General features: G+C 34.2%; 1 long non-coding RNA gene across 1 annotated transcript in view; it reads right to left on the reverse strand.

Moving 5' to 3' along the window:
• LOC145669155 (uncharacterized) overlaps positions 1-11,852 on the reverse strand; it is a 99,554-nt gene extending 87,702 nt beyond the window's left edge. Inside the window, exon 1 of the long non-coding RNA XR_014128150.1 lies at positions 11,772-11,852. This is a non-coding gene — a long non-coding RNA (uncharacterized LOC145669155). The remainder of the gene's footprint in view (positions 1-11,771) is intronic.
• Between the last annotated feature and the right edge of the window lie 3,232 nt (positions 11,853-15,084).

Genomic DNA, 15,084 nt, shown 5'->3' on the forward strand with positions numbered 1-15,084 from the left:
ACCGATAACGTTACCAAACTTAGAAAACGTGGCAAACAAACGACACTTAAGCGACACAATAGCACTTAAAGAACTATAGCATGAACACTAACAATTATTCCAATCAAAGGTAACAATAATAATAGCAAAAAATATAAAATATTGACAACAACAATAATAACAAAATGAAACTTAGCAGCAACCCGACAACATTGTACCTTCAGGAGATGTTTTCCGTAAAGCGCGAGAGACGACAGTGGCAACATTTCATTTGTGGGATTAACGACTGGGACGCACTCTTGCATTTTATTGGATGCTGAAATTGGTAAATCTAGACCAAGCTTCACGATTCCTTGCAATCACTATAAGATCACATATTGTACTATTTAATTCATTGAAGTCTAGTTTTCACGCCTATCATCTGAATGTCCAAAGGGAAAGTGCTAAACCCGTCAGATCTTAGAACTGAAGAAAAAATTATTACCTACTTTTGCAGCACAGAAAGTTAGGATTTCACCCTCATTAAAGACCCACTATAATGTCCAAATTGTGCGATTTACTGATATTTTTGAACATCTGAATTTTCTCAACGCTAGTGTGAAGGAGAAACACCCTCAGGTCAAGTAATAACGTGAACAGAATCTTAATGAAAATCAAAATGTGGAAGTTATTGTTTTCAAAGTTTTTCTTTAACAGATGATACTGACTCTATTATTAATTCCAGTTTATTTTGAACATCATTCTGATCTGGAGAATGCACTGGAAGAATACTCTCCTTCCCTCAATCTGGAGAAATTCGACTGGACCCTCCTTCATCTACGAAATATGAGAGATAAAAAATGGATCAAGTTCAGGATGAAATAAGGTTGAAGCAAAAATTTACGGATACAACACTGCGGTTATTGGCACACACACACCCATACCCACACACACAGAGAAAGAGAGAGTAACATAAAAAATCATAAGAGTTGTTAGAAAAACCTATCAATACTACTGTTAGCACTTCTGAGTCATCGTGAACATGAAAGAGTTAAGAAGAAGACTCATAAAATGTTTCATCCAGAGAGTTGTACTCTATGAAATGAAACTAACCAACACTAATATGAACACTAACCGAAAGCAACAATAATGGAGGATTTTCAAATGTTGGTGTGGAGAAGAATGGAAAAAAATTAGCTTGGTCGAACAGGAAACAAATTAGGAAGAGTAGGGGAGAAAAGATTAATAACTAACTAACTCTATGACTTATGGAACCCGGAGGTTTAATGCCGCGTTCATAAAAGCTCTCCACTGATTTCTATCCTTAGTCAATTGGATCCAGTTTCTACTTTGGATTCCTATCTCTACGAGATCCATATTAATATTGTCGTTCCACCTGCGCCTAGGTCTTCCTAGTGGTCGTTTTCTGATTGGTTTTCCAGTCAAGACTTTGGAAGCGTTTCTACTTTCTTCCATTCCAGCTACATGACCTGCCCTACTTAAGCCTCCTAGACACGATGACCCTAAAAATGTTTGGTATACGGTGTAAATTATGTAATTCCTCGTTATGAAGTTTCCGCCATTCCCCATTCCCGTTCCTCTTGAATCCGAATATTCGCCTCAGGATCTTGTTTTCAAATACTTTTAGTCTATGTTCTTCTCTCAGAATAAGAGACCGTGTTTCGCATCCATGCAGAACAACAGGCATGATTATAGTTTTGTATATTTTAAGCTTCGAATTCCTTGACAGAATTCGCGACGACAAGAGATTTTGAACCGAATAGTAACACGAATTCCCCGTTTTTAGTCGACATTTAATTTCTTCGTGAATATGATTTTCGTCTGTTAATATTGATCCTAGATATTTGAAACTATCCACTTTATCAAAAGTATTATTTAATATTTTAACGCATCCATAATTTGCTGTATTCCGGTCCCGACGTACTTCCATGTATTTAGTTTTCTCTGTATTTACTTCTAAACCCATGTCCCTGCAAGCGTTTAATAATGTCTCTGCATTTCTTTCTATTGTTCTCCCGTCATCCCCTATTAAATTTACATCATCAGCATATGCAATAAACTGGTGAACACCGTTCAACTCTAGGCCCTGGTTGCTATCTTTGATTTTCCTTATAGCGTATTCCAGGACAAAGTTGAATAATATTGCCGACAACGCATCTCCTTGTTTCAGGCCAATCTTGACGTGAAAGCTCGTGGACAAAATATTTCCTACCCGGACTTTACTTTGGGATTCATTTAAACATATCTTAATTAATCTAGTTAGCTTTCTCGGTATTCCAAGTTCTGAAAGAACGTTGTACTGTTTCTCTCCTAACCGAGTCGTACGCCTTTCTAAAATCAATAAATAGTTGATGTACCGGGGTATTGTATTCCCACTTTTTTTTCGAGTATTTGGCGAATGGTAAATATTTGGTCGATAGTTGATCGATTTCGTCTAAATCCGCACTGATAATCTCCAATAATTTCATCTGCGTATGGGATCAATCTTGCTAATAGAATATTTGAAAGGATTTTATTGGATGTTGACAGAAAAGAAATGCCTCGATAATTATTACAGTCAGTTTTGTCGCCCTTCTTGTGAATTGGAAAAATGATTGATTCTTTCCACTCTTGTGGCAATTCTTGCTTGTTCCATGTAAGGAGAATGAGTTTGTGTATCTTGTTCCACAATTTTTCGCCTCCAGCTAAAATTAACTCAGCCGGAATTTCATCTACATCCGGAGATTTGTGTTTCTTTATTTTTTAAAATAGCGGTTTCTACTTCTATTCGGTTGGGTTCTGGGATATATGGTTCTGCGGTGTGTATCTCCTTTTCTCCACGCACATTTGTTTTTGGCTGCGTATTCAGCAAATCGTCAAAGAAATCTTTCCATCTATTTAAGATGCTATCCGTATCTCTGAGAACTGTTCCGAGGTTGATAGCCTTTCTTAAATTCGTTGATAACCTTATACATGTCCCGAATGTTTTTATTTTTACTATTATCTTCAAGTTCCTTAATTTTAGCTTTCAAGAAATCGCATTTCTTTGTTCTAAAAGTTTTGGAAGTTTTCCGCCTGATGTCTACGAAATTTTGTGTAGTTATTTCATTCGGATTTTCTAGTCAACATAGTTTAATGTATTCCTGGCCGAACCATGGTTTGTTCTTACGTATTTCCGCGTGTCCCAATTTTTCTTTTGCTGAAATTTTAATGCTATCTCTAATTTCAATCCAATAATCCTCAACAGTAGTGCACTCCGAATCTTCTAAAGCCGAGAATCTATTCGAAACTTCAATCTGGTACTCCTCTTTTACCTGGCTCCCATCTAATTTCTTTAAATTAAATCTCTCTGTTTTCGGACATTGAATATTTCATATTTCCTTTATTGCAAAGGAAAGTTGCAAAGTATACGAGTCTAACACCGTTGTCATTACTTTCCTTATGCAGACTTTTGTTCCCTATAATCGGTTTGAAAATATCCTCTTGTCCTACCTTCGCATTGAAATCCCCTGATAGAATTTTCATATGGTATCGCGGGAGTTGGAAAAGTTTAATTGTATATGTAATTTTTTTTAAAAAAAAAAAGAAAGAAAGAAAGAGAGACTGGTTGGGACGTTGCCTGAAAGGAACGGTATCATGAGGGATATGAAAGAAGGTACGATGGCAGAAAAAAAGAGGGAGGGGCAAAGATTCAACAGTTGACGGTCGTTTATAAAACAGAAAACTTCTACATGAAGACGAAGAGGTTATCTAAACTCTGTAGCGCATGAAACTTCTCAGTTTGTGACAACACGTGACCTAAGAATAATGGGAGGAACTCGTAGTAATGAAGATAGTGAGAGTGTCATCTTTATATGGATCAAGAGTGCATTTCCTCCTTGTTTTGAACAACTTACAAAATAAACCAAGCATTTATTTCGCAATTGTAAAAAATGATCCAATAGACCTATATGTATCGGTTTTGTTCAAGTTCATACCTTCCAATAAAATGGTTTCTTTGTAGGTGCTCCCTAATTTGTTTATGGAACTATACATTTAGTACACACAGACACCTACCTGTTATAATATTCGGTATATTTGACGCCTGTACAAAGTGAGGATGAGTTTCTGAGAAAGGATGTTTTAGATATGTTCCATTGTACATTGTGCAACTGTATTCTATTATTTATCAACTGTATTAATGTTATCTAAGATTCTTCCTCGTCAATGCAACAAGCTGAGAACATATTCCTTGCAGTATACATAAGACATAGTTTGGTAATAAAGTTGATTCCCTTTTACAGTTTTGTAAATAAAGGAAAAGAAAGACCTAATAAATTTTATTCTATCCAAGGCATCCAGGTTATCATGATTTATCACTTGTGTGTGGAATCAAAGTTCACACCAAGATAACTCTTCAAACACATTCTGATGCTCTAAAAAGCTCACCGGTAACTCCATGACACAACCTACTTTTATTTCCTTGCTCATCAATCAAAAGTTTTTTTTCTATTAGATTTTTAAAGGAAATACCTACATGTGTAATTCAGTATTGATGAATGATAGATAACCTTGCATTTTCTCTCTGGCTGACTCCATATTGTTATATAATGTTGATAGGTATGTGAATGTTTTATTTATTTTTTTAAAAGAAAAACGAAAGATCTCATAAGTATTTATGAAAGAATTAATAGTAGATGCGATTAACTTTCTTGTAGAATATGTAATTTTTCAGTTTTCTGTGCGGAATACCTGTACTAAGTTACTTAAATAAAGAAAAATTCAGCAAACCGATATGGCCATATTTTTGAGTTCAGCGACACAGTTATGTGGATGAAACAAATGGATAACTTAAAGCCAAATGTATAACGTATAAGTTAAATACGTAAATACATCTTTTGAAATGAAAGACTTCTATTGTAAAACTAGAATGCACTAAAAATGCCGTAAACAATGGAAATTGATATATTGTTACAAATGCTTTAATGCATGGTAACGTGTCTAATGAAATAATTGCACAGAAAATTCCTTGCTTTTACGCAAACTGAGTGGCGAAAATGAACAGTTAGAAGAAATCAGAAGATACTGGGTTTAAATCCCAGACCAGTTATCTTGATCGATATTCTTCAGTGCCACTAGAGAACATTGTGATGATACTTTTAAGTGTAAATCCTATCAACTTGCTTCTAAAACTGGAATTTTATTTATTTATTTTTCTTACTATTTACTGATCTCTTTTCAAATTTATTTATGTGTCACTTGCTTTCTGGAAATTAAAATTCTGCGATGAATCATATTAATAGTTACTAGCTGAACCTGCGCTCTCTACACAGCGCATCATTCGCATATAAGCATAAATCTCCTCTCATTCCTCACAACATATGTACATGTCCCTTTACGAGCACAAGTGAAAGACGTCTTGTTTTTTAAAAAAAATCGGCAAGGGGTATCATAAATGGGAGATTTTTCGATTATTTTTTCTCAATATCTCGCACCGTTTGCAAGATTTGAGCCTACTTCCGGTTGGAGTTTCTAATTCATGTATGACCAGTGTTTTCTTTCTTCTTGCATGCAGTATGTAATAAGCAAATACATTACATATACAATTAATTATAATGTCAATTATAGGCCTATATGGTGTTCATTGGGCAAAATACTCAAAAAATAAAGATTTATCTTAGACTCGAGAAATGGTTATCCTTCCTTTTTCACTACTATTTGGCCATGGAACAAACGCCTGAAACATATACAACCCCAATATACAACATTGTGGTGTTGGAATGTATAACACATAGGATATGATGCTTTAGGTTCTTTTTAAATTTCAACGCTTCCAGTGTACCCTAAAAAATGTAATAAAGAAATAATGTTTTTTAAAAAAATATTCAATTAGAACTGGACAATCTACGCAAAATTTCCAATCGATCAGTGAAAACGTCATCTTTCTAGAGCTTGTAGTTTCCGAGATCTCATTGTCGAAAGGATTGACCACAAACATATAAACATAGTTTAAAAGAACTCGGAAGATAGAAGCACAATTCACATGCATTGATTTTAGAGAAGACTTATTAAAATACAAATTGTTTGATCAATAATTTTATATCATAAACTTTATGAAAAAGATATAGTTAACTAATTTAGTCTATTTAAAGTACAAATACTCAAAATGTTTATCTCTGTTAAACGTGAAATCACACATAACCGTAAATGAAAGATTTGAAAGCCAAAGTTATAGGTTGGAGCTCAGGCGCTTTTAATTGCTATTGTAGCATTTTAATAGATAGATAAATCAAATTTAATTTTACTGATATTAAATATACCCCTAATCAGAGGTAGTTCGTGTGGAAAATTAAACTTAGTGAATTAACTGTTGTTAATGCTTCTTCATAACTCTCTAATAGTAATTTTACGCAGATATAAAAATTTAAAGGCTGAGGTCGGTAGCTTGCCTTATAATTAAAAAGAGAGCCCAGAATTCTGAAGTAATTGGTAAGCACCAAACTAGAGTTGAAAAAGAAATCGGTCCAATCAAACCATTTTAAATACACTGATTTTAGCGTTGCACATGACATGAAAAACTTTTCGTATCGTATCGAACAGGAGACGAGAGTTAATTTTCCAAATTCGAGACAAAATTAGAAACTTGACAAAATTTTAAAAAAAATCGTCTCATTTTGGAAATACGGCCAGAAATTCCTCGAGTTTCGTGGGCATCCAAGGTTTACATTTCAAACACTGATTTATTGTTACGTGATTCACAGTTAAAAAAAAAAAAAAAACTATAAATTGATAAAGTCATTCTATAAACATAATGAAGAACGTTTATCAACTTTAAAGATAGACAATATCCGCCTTATGCAGAGTCGTTTTGACGTGTGATTACAGTCATATTAAAGGCCTGACTACTTCAGGAAGCTTATGTTAGTCGAAATCTTTAGTATGACACTAATCACGAGTCAGAACGACTCTGCATATGCCCGTATACTTCAATAATAAATATAGTTTAGATATCGTCATATCCAGTGGCGTATTTACGATTTTGCTTCGGGAGGGGCTTTGTTAACTTTAAGGGGGGGCTTTGCCTCGAAATGTGAAAATTCTGCAAGATATTTCATTTACTTTACAATACTAAGTAAGAATTCGGGGGGAGGGGCTTAAAACCGGAAGCCACCCCCTAAATACGCCACTGGTCATATCACACTCTTCTATCGTGATGCGGAAGGAAGGATTCTGATAACGTGTAGGTGAAATTTTAAAAAACAAACAAAAACAGGGCATAATTTTGTACAGAAATTTACAAAATGTGACGAAATTAGAAAATCTTTCACAGAATCGAGACGAAACGAGAATTCATCAAAAATGACTAAACGAGAAAACCTTATATCTCGTCTCGTCTCGTCTCGCATTATAGACAACCCTACTCCGTTTCCAAGAAAAGAAAGAAATTTATTTTCCTTTACAAATCAATGCTAAAAAGGCAAGATAGTGCAGGTATGCAACATTGTTATTAAATGTTAAAAAAAAAAAAAAAATTGTTTTCATTTTGTCTCGCTGTGAAAACCAAGGATAATGAGAGAGAGGTCTTCCCGTTACGCCTCCCATGTTTTCAGTCTGGTTAAAATCTTTGGAAGTCTATAAGATACTAAAGATTTATTTTTATCTTTACGTATTTTCAATTAAAAACAATTATGTACTCGACAAAATAAAATCAAACTCAATTAATTTTTCTATATACTACTACTTTCTATCAAGATACCGAACAGAAGAATGAATCAGCAATACAATTACTTGCTGTGTAATTCCTGTGTTTAAGTTTCAGAGCCTTTTCTTTGCACTGTACATGATTCTTAAGATTTTTTAAAACTTTTCCGAAGTGGCAGTCAGAATAATAAATGTAATGAAATATTTTAGTTTTACGTCCTACGTTTATGCCCAATAGTCTAAAGAGATGGATGATTAATACAAGTGGATTATTATGAAAGAAGGGTGAAATGAGAACGGGGGTGCTAAAAAACTGGAAAATACCTTGAAAAAACCACGAACACGATGTTGTCTACCACAAACGTATATGGGCTTTGATCAAATCAGAGATCCGTCGCACTAGAGATGAGCAAGAATGTCAGAATGGTATCAAATAATACTAGACCCTATATGTCATTCCTTGCTTCATTGCCTTCGTGATTGAAAAGAGATATTTCATATTATTAGAATATGGATTCTTTGATACAGGACAAAAAATGAACTCAGAATTGTATAATTTATTTAACACAAAGCACTTGCTGCCCGTCAGCTTCTTTGAGGGAAAAGTTATATGTACGGTATAATGAAGAACAGATTGTCAATCCTGATTTTCAAACCACTAAATTTCATTAGATTATTGTAACTGAGAGCGGAATTTGTACCAAGAAATCATGGTTTAAATCTGGCTTACCGAGAAACCAGAAGAAAGAACTTTAGCATTCTTTGCTGAATTTATACCAAAAAAAATGCATTAATTATATTTATTTTCTTGTTTTCAAATACATGTACAAACTGACTAAGATATATTTTCGAATTTTTAGATCCCTTTCAAGGAGAAAATAATTATAATTAGTAAGAAATTATATTTTTCTTTGTTTTGAATTTATCGGCACACTGCCATACAAGAATGAACCCGACACATGAATTCCAGCGGAACCGAAGCTAGGTTTCTTTCATCTTTGCGTTGTAAAGGATAAAAAAATTTAATCTCCGTTTCCGTACTGTGATTTTAAAAATACTTTACAACGAAAAATATGCCCGTTTTTCCCTTTTTATCTTGCCAAAAGAAAAAATAAAGAAAAAAAAGGGAAAAAAGTCCGAATGTCTAGCGTAGCTGCTCAAAAGCTACGTCCACTAATTATTTGAAGTAAAATTTCACAGAAAATAGATTAATTAAAATATGTCTATATGGGAGAATAATGAATAAAATTCTTCAACATTGTTAACGTTTAATTAAATAAAAAGTCCAAAGATGAGGCATATATGAATTGACAGTCCTCTCATGTGGTTGAACAAAATGATATTCTGATGCTTAGTTTTCGAGAAAATCCAGAACATTTTTTTCGTAAACCTGAAAGCTGATACTGTAGGAGAATTGCGTCATCTATCCATATGAAAGTACATATTACTGAAGTATACACCCCTCAAACTCTTCATTGCAACACTAGCAGAGTTTCTTCGTGGCTAAGTGGTTAGCGTAGGAGACCGGGTTCGATACTCGGTTGCAGCTTATATGATTTCGTTTTCCATGTTAAAGCTGTAGGTTCATGTCTCATAATAGCCTCGCTGCTGAAAAGGGACGCCAAACTGAAAATTAAATCAAATGAAACTAAGGAAGACGACAGTATACATTATCGTTCAAAATGGGACATAGCCCGAAATTAAGATAAATTCTCAGTCTGCTTTTGTTTAACTGTCCACAGATAATATATTTAGCAATTGATAGACCACATCGCTCTGGCAAAGTCAGATGCTTAAGGGAGAATCCTCATGCTCAGTTTTCGAGAAAGTCGAGACAAACGAGTTATTTTTATGGGGTTAGAAGTTCTGTCATTCGTTGGCATTTTGAGGGAGTTGATAGATTTTGATTTCTGTTCATAGTACACACACACACCATCTGTAAAATCATTGGAAAATGTAGATCTTCTGTACACTCTATTAATTAACTAATTCTATGGCCTATGAAACCCATAGGCTCAATGCTGTGTTCACAAAATCTCCCAACTAGCCATCCATATCCAGTTTCTACTTTGTATTCATATTTCTGGGAGATTCATCTTAATATGTTCTCCCATCTGTACCTAGGTCTTCCTAGTGGTCGTTTTCCGATTGGTCTTTCAGTTAAGACTTTGAAAGCGTTCCTACTTTCTTCCATCCCGTCTACAAGACCTGCCCACCTGAGCCTCCTAAACTTGACGACCCTAACAATGTTGGGTAAACCGTATAAATTATTTAGTTCCTCGTTATGAAGTTTCCGCCATTCCCCATTCTCGCTCCTCTTGCGCCCGGATATTCGTCTCAGGATTTTATTCTAAAATACTTTCAGAATGCGTTCTTCCCTCAGAGTGTGTTTCGCAACTTCAGAACACAACAGACATATGTATTGCTTTATATATTTTAAGCTTCAAATTTCTTGACAGAATTCGTGACGACAGAAGATTTTGAACTAAATAGTAACACGAATTCCCTGCTTTCAGCTGGCATTTAATTTCTTCGTGGATATAGTCTATTAACAAGTTTTTTTTTTAATATATATTAAATCAGCTTTCAATTAAAATTTACAAAATAAACAAACTTATAAAACGGTTCTTTCTTGTACCAAGATGCAGGACTATAGTCGTTTATGTGTGAACCTCAGAAACGAACGGTACAAATACAAAAGTTGGCAAATAAAGATTTCTAAATGTTACCATTAATATTTCAATCTTTGAAATACAATAATCATATACAAAATATCGGAAATTTTACTCGTGCTTGCCTGAGTTCAATGAAACTACTCTTTCAAATGAAATTTCGTAGCAATTGGGAATAAATAATAATAATAATAATAATAATAATAATAATAATAATAATAATAATAATAATAATAATAATAATAATAATAATAATAATAATAATAATAATAAGCTAAACTACTAAATACACTAGTATGGAAGAATAATGAAAATAAAATCATTGGGAACTCCAATATATTATTAGTAACTTGAAAAAATATTTATAAGGAGAGATTACTAAATTGTATTTACTTGAAACTTGCTCAATGAGATTGGCACTTTCTCCAGCAAGAAACAGAATTTCAAAGACGATATTGAAGTCTAAAATCTTGAAGCACTATAAAAGTAGCAAACAACTTTTCAGCAATTTCTCACTTTGTTTTCTTATCGTGGATGGTAGTTACCAGTGGCGTATTTACGATTTTGTTTCGGGAGGGGCTTTGCTTACTTTCGGGGGGGGCTTTACCTGGAAAAGTGAAAATTCTGCAAGATATTTCATTTACTTTACTGTACTAAGTAAGATTTCGGGGGGGGCTTAAGCCCGGAAGCCACCCCCCTAAATACGCCACTGGTAGTTACGTACTTTCAGTGATATTAAAATATAAAATTGAGAGAGATTCAACTTTTATGTACATTGTAATATGCTCGGTTTAATGTAGTTACCGGTAATATATATTTAAAAAATCATAAATAAAGAAATTTATCTACCACTGAAACTTAGATTTACTCATAGTAAAAACTAGTGGTTTCACACTTACAAACATAACAGCCATGCGCCTAGACCTTCCAAAGGACATTCGAGGGCATTCCGTTGGAACTACGCAAAACAAGAGCTAACACATCCACTATATTGCATACGTATATTGCACGTACGAAACTATATGTAAACGCAATGTGTAATAGAAAAATACGTGACACGTAAATACAAAATATAACAAAATACATAGCAGAGACCGACAATGGCTAAAGGGTATACGAACTGATAATTCAAATAAATAAATACATACATACATACACAAATAAATAAATAAACGTCTCTAAAGGATATGTTCGTCATGCACTGTCACTTGAAAAAAATTCGTTCGGTGTATTTTGCATACATGCGGGCAAACTACATTTACTTTTTCTACCTTTTTTTTAGTCTAGATATATGTTATTGAAAGTGGAAAAGTTATTATGATAAAAGTCTTGTCAAAACGCGATACATGCTTTCTTTTATGCTCAGATGCCGGTAATGAAAGTTAAATACATGAAAACTCTATAAACAAAAAACCAACATACAAAACGAAAACTATCTTTGATGGAAAAAAGTCTGCCTACCTGCTCCAACAACAACAGTAGCGCTTAGACAGAACAGCAAATCAGGAGTTGAACTTGTCAATGCAGCAGCTTTCATCACTCGTACAATATATCGCCCCACCTGGCAGGTACGACGTCTTAAGTACAAGGGTGCTTATGACGTCATATCCTGCGCCCGCAGCTTGTTTTTTTCTTCTTCATTTTTTTTATCTTCCCCTGTGTGTTTAGATAAGTGCAAAAGTTTCTTTCCCTCCCCTTACGCTGCCCCATTGCTTTCGTATTTAACATATTCCCTCCCACTTTCCTGCCCCTAACATTAAACAGTTTCAAAGTCACTTATCTTACAGAAAAAAAAGACGATAAAAACTGTCTCTTACAACGAACAAAATAGTGTTTTTTAAGAGGGGAGAAATCGCGGCACGAAAAGAACATGATTATTATAAGGAACCCGTAATTTTCAAAGTTGTTGTTTAAACATAGGATCAGGTCAGGGGAAACAAGATATAAGAATGTTTACTAAGTTCTGTATGACCAGTGGTATATGTTTTCTTTCGTTCTTCAAAATCAAAATGTCATTGACCGTTCCCCGTTTGTTGTCTTCAAGAAACAATACTCAATATTTAATCTGCATCCATACTGTAGCTTGAGAAATCGATTTTTATTGAAATAAACACACAAGACTATAGACTGAATGGCCTGGGTTCCAATCCAGAATTGGTAGTTCTGCTCTTATGCTTCTTGTGTGGGATAAACACACTGACTTGTGATTTTCAATATGGTATATTTTGCACTCATGGGGGCCGCCAAAAGTAATTCATATGTGGGCCCTGATCCAACCATTTGCCCACCCTCTTCATAGGTCTAAATTAAAAGAAACGAAAAGAACCAAGCAAGCAAAATAAGTTAATAAATAAACAAACGAGAAAATGAGGGTGTCCCGACAAAACGTACCAGCGACAAAACGTACCACTTGAATTTTCGCGACAAAACGTACCACTTTTGATGACCTGTCATAAATGACAACCTGTCATGGATTAATTAAAGCATTTCTGATATGTATTCCACGACAAAACGTACCACTTATATAAATTACAACCTGTCATGGACTAATTAAAACATTTCAGATATTTAATCCGCGACAAAACGTACCACTTCAAGGAAAAAGTTGACCTTGAGTGAGTGCAGGCTGGAAAGGAATAAAACCCCGTGTACACCATAAAAGATCTTGTACAGCGGGGGACACTTCTAAATGGTACAGCCATATGGAGATTTACGGCTAAGGTGTACCATTTAGAAGTGTCCCCCGCTGTACAAGATCTTGTAGCTGTCATAAAAAAAATCTTGAAACCCTACCATATTTCCCCGTGTACATACAGTCTTGAAAGGGTCATAAAACATTTTTTTCCATCTTGCAAGAAGTTCAACAGTGTCCAACTTTTTGGGCCGTCTTGCTTGCTACCTGCTATCGCCCTCCCGCTGACATAAAAGAAAATCCAGTTGCGCCGCTTCCGAAACAACGGTTTCTTTTGGGCTGGAGGGGGAAGAGCCAAAATACACATTTTTACGACTGCCAGGGAAAACAAGTGTCTCTTCTTTTGTTAACAGCTCGGTTCCATGAATGTAGGCATCGAAATAATTTAGCTTCCTCACAGATATCAAAATAGCATACTGAATTCAGGATGGTACTGCAAGCTAAATTCTGTAATCATAGCAGCTTTAATCGAAGTTATTATCTTTCACAATTACTAATTTTCATAATAATAATAATAATAATAATAATAATAATAATAATAATAATAATAATAATAATAATAATAATAATAATAATAATAATAATAATAATAACAATAATAATAATAATAATAATAATGTTTTTTCCGATAAACTGATTGTCACCAAATAATATTATATATATATATATATATATATATATATATGATGGATTAAATGGAAATTTGAACCGATTTACATAGTTTTCAGGGTTGTACTTGAGCAGAAATCCTTAGGTTTTGCAATTATTCTAATTATGCCTATATTTTGATTGTAGATAGAAACTGCGGTGCCTCAGTGGTAGAGCGTTCACCTCCGTTTCTTGGGGTATCTGGTTCGACCCCAGCTCGCGCCGTGTGGACTTTGTGGTGGACAAACACCATGCTCCTGGGTTTTCTCGGGGTTCTCCCGTTTCCTCCCACTTTTTTCATTCCACCATTTCATTCATATCTCATCACCGTCTCCTTTAGAATAACCGGCATAACCGTGGGACGTAAAACTTAAAGATTTCATTTCATTTTTTCGCAATAATTCTGTAAGAAGAATAACTCTTTCTTTTAGTTTTATCATAAATTTTAGATGTTATTCTACTTGTTCTTCTTGGAAAAATAACTAGATACTATTCTCTTATTAGCAGCGTTATTCACATCTATATCAGAAAAATGAATGTGATTAAAGAAAAAGAAAAAAAGAAAGATAGCTAACTGCATATAAATTGAAAATTGACTGACTCAGTTGCAAGTAAACCGTTTGACATTATAGCTGAAACAAAGATAAAACAAACTTACTTCGGTCTAGTATCAAGTCATTTCAATTGTATTGTTTTCCAGTAGTTCACCTCCAACATGCTAAAGCTCGCAGTCAGGGGCGGTTTTAGGATTTTAATTTTGGGTTGGTCCGCTCCTCGCGTATGGATACATATGCACATTCGATTGATTAATGACAATAGGAAATTACTTTTACAGTAGTTGTTGATGCTGTTTATTAAATAATTATTTACCATTAATAGAAAAAGTGAAAATATATTTACTTTTTACTATATCTTTTAGTGTTTATATATTTTCAGTTTTATATATTTTTGGGTAGCCCCGTGTCTACCCGCTAAAACCGCCACTGCTCGCAGTACGTAAAAGGTTCCACAGTTCACAGCCTCAAGACATGTTTGGCCATATATTAAGCAAACAATGCAAAAGGATGCGTAAGACGGCCCTGATCCCCCATTATCTGACCCTATGATTTGATTGAAACTACAAAAAAACATACAGGTATTTTGATATTGATATTGATATTTTGTATTGTTGCTATTTACATTGACAATATAAATATGAAAATCAAAGTATATATGATACTATTGCATATAGTATAGAATTATGTGTACACTGAGAAAAATCCGTTATTCGGACAGCGGTATGTTGTACAAATATATGGAATCCTTACGATTAGTACGGAAATCTGTACGAAGCATACGTTATCCATATACTACATAGTTACTGCCTTTTTCTCATTTAGACATTATATCATGTCGCTGCAGGGTGTCTGACATCTAACAAACTTCCGTATACTA

Source organism: Thermobia domestica, chromosome 13 (assembly GCF_964235325.1).
Source record: "Thermobia domestica chromosome 13, izTheDome1.hap1.1, whole genome shotgun sequence".
NCBI classification, from domain to species: domain Eukaryota; kingdom Metazoa; phylum Arthropoda; class Insecta; order Zygentoma; family Lepismatidae; genus Thermobia; species Thermobia domestica.